Below are 3,274 nucleotides of genomic sequence, written 5' to 3'. Positions count from 1 at the left end.
AGTACACAAGTTACATATATCTGAATTACAGTCTGGTACACAAGTAACATGTATCTGAATTACAGTCTGGTACACAAGTTACATGTATCTGAATTACAGTCTGGTACACAAGTTACTTGTATCTGAATTACAATCTGGTACACAAGTAACATGTATCTGAATTACAGTCTGGTACACAAGTAACATGTATCTGAATTACAGTCTGGTACACAAGTTACTTGTATCTGAATTACAATCTGGTACACAAGTAACATGTATCTGAATTACAGTCTGGTACACAAGTAACATGTATCTGAATTACAGTCTGGTACACAAGTTACATGTATCTGAATTACAGTCTGGTACACAAGTTACATGTATCTGAGTTACAGTCTGGTACACAAGTAACATGTATCTGAATTACAGTCTTGTATGCAACTCTTAACATTCCCATGAGTTACTCGGTGATTTTGGTGTGCTGAGCATTATATTACGTACGTGTCTGAGAGGAATTGATGTAGGAAAGGATTAAAATAAGTTAATATTATGCTAGATCCCCTGTGTTTTTAAAAGTACATTTTTTATTATTAAAAAAATGATAATCTCTTGACCACCTTGTATATTCATTGTTATTGAAAAATTAAGTAAGCCTTAAACAAAGTGAAAAATAAATGCTTATACGCTACCAGATAAAGAATACAAGGTACAAGGAGTAAGAGTATGTTTTGATTTTTAAAGAAGAAACCTCGATTATTTTTTCAATATTATAATATAATAACATTTTCTTTCAAAATTAATATGTTAGACTATCATCTGTTTCTGATCAAAGCAAGCTACTCATATAGATCGGAAACAGAAATCAGTAAATTATCATAGTTAATTTAATATACTGTGCTTAAGGATCTAAGCAAAGCCAGAAAATAAAACCCATAATGATTAGAAGGAATTGTTTTATAACCTGGAAACCATCGCTGTTAGCGACATGTTCTGTCGTAATCCCAGTAATATATTACGTGGATCAGACCCATAAATCCGCATGTTAAGCTGACACTGAAACATAATCGTAATATATAACGAAAATATATAAATATCAATAATATATATATATATATATACATATATATTGATAAATAGATAGGTATTAAACATTTTAATTAGTATAGATAACGAAACTAACAGTAAAGAAAGATTAGAATGTATCTTACTTTCTCGTTTTACATTATTTTAATGTCAAATCAGAATATACAAAAACCTCCATAACACAACCCTCTTCAGGGGTGGATTTTCAATTTACACTTGAAGAAGGAAACTCTGTCTTCTGAGAGTGCTCATGTTATTGGGTTTTCTTGTATTACTTCTCTATTTTTCAGTGATATGTATTTTTTGTTTTTGTTTATAGTAGTCTTAATATCAAATATTTTCTATAATCAGTAATAAGTTGTGCAACGGCAGTAGTTGTAATTAACGTTGTTTTTAATGCAACTTCAGTTCGGTAAATTTGAACAATAATTATATGTAATCGAAAAGTGAGCACGCGCAGTAAGTCAGCTCAATAAATAGCGTACGGCGAAAGTACGTTTGGGAGAGGAATCATCTCAAAAAAGGCATAAAAATAAAGAGATGTGTGTTATCTCCTGATTGGGATAGGTTTGCTTTTATTAGTGATAAACCATTTTAAAACTATGAAATATTTTAGAATTTGTCAATGCTGCAAATAACGTATTTAAAGCCTTAATATCTCGAATGACCCAGTAAATTCTTCTTGATCCTTTGATCTAGCCTATTGCAACATGTGAGCGTAAAGAGTAGATAGTGAATAAATTCATCTGTTGTTTTTGCTGAATGTTCTACAGAAAAAACGTGGGAGATAAATCATTTCTGTTACAACCAAAAGAGTGCCCCCCAGTGGCACAGCTGTATGTCTGCGGACTTACAATGCTAGAAACCGGGTTTCGATAGCAGTGGTGGGCAGAGCACAGATAGCCCTTGTGTAGCTTTGTGCTTAATTACAAACAAAACAACCAAAAGAACAAGGTAACCTCCTTGGACATTTTAAAACAAACAGGGTGGAATATTTGGGGTACATATAAAAATTTTAAAACAACAACACATAAAATACTCCGCAGAAGCTCCTGTGTAAGGCAGAGGGCGTGATGGTTGGGGTATTCCAAGAATTGGCAGGGTATTACTTTGGCAAAAGCTCCGAAAAGCATCAAAAGTAGGCATGTGTAGATTCTCTCCGTTCATGCAACCTTCTATATCATCACATATTATTAAGACGATAATTAGAACTATATGTATAGCAACGTAATCATCTAGATTAAAATATCAGTGCATTGGACAGAGAAAACATTATTTCTGTATTCTATCATATTTTACCTAAAATGTGTAACGGTATACAATTTGCTAACATCAGACATAAACTAATTGTGTTGTCTATGCTTTTTTAATTGATGTAGCTCATCATAATGCTATTGCTAATGTTATTTTGTGGCTATAACTTATATATTTTTTCTCAAAAAACGCTTAATACGCTATGCAGGTCAGATGACATCCAGCAGATAAGTTTAAATGTATCCACAAAACGAAGATTCTGAAATATTATGCTGAGAATAGAACAAACTCGGACAGCAAAGAAAATAAACACATAAACTCAAGTGAACAAATGAACAGCCTTTATTCAAAATAGTTGTGTAAGTCTTATCCTACTGGCCAGCTTACGATATATTTTTCTTTTGATAAATCGTTATAAATGCGTTATACACCAGAATCCAATGCTACATACGTCACAGGCTATTTAAATAATATTTGCTGTGGAGAAAAAACATAACTCAGCGTTTCCCAAAGTGTGTGGCGCCCCATTAAGGGGAGCACAAATAATCTCTCGAAGAACGTGAGCGATTAGGGTAGAGTCAATAGTGCAATAATGCAACATTAAGCGTTTTAATATATTTTCTATTAATACAAATAATAAGTAATTACCATAACGCACACAGCATTTTAATGTGTATCCCTGCATTACTTCCCATCAGTTAACTCGCTCTTTAATTCCTTTAAACAAGAGGGAATCCTCAATAGCTGCAGCATTTGAAATTCTTTTAAGCAGGATTAGAGTAAATTAATCTGTGATACTTTTTTTTTCCTTTTTATTGGCTATATTTTTGTGCGCCAGCAATACCAAGCGTGGGGCGCGCGTATAGCCGATTCGAGTTTATTACTCATCAGGATCTCTACCAGCCTAACCTGAAACCGAAATTATTTTAGGCAGGGTTAAAGTAAACTTAATCTATGAGAT

This window comes from Limulus polyphemus, unplaced genomic scaffold, assembly GCF_000517525.1.
Source record: "Limulus polyphemus unplaced genomic scaffold, Limulus_polyphemus-2.1.2 Scaffold121, whole genome shotgun sequence".
NCBI lineage: Eukaryota > Metazoa > Arthropoda > Merostomata > Xiphosura > Limulidae > Limulus > Limulus polyphemus.
Note: the sequence above shows the minus strand (reverse complement) of the source record.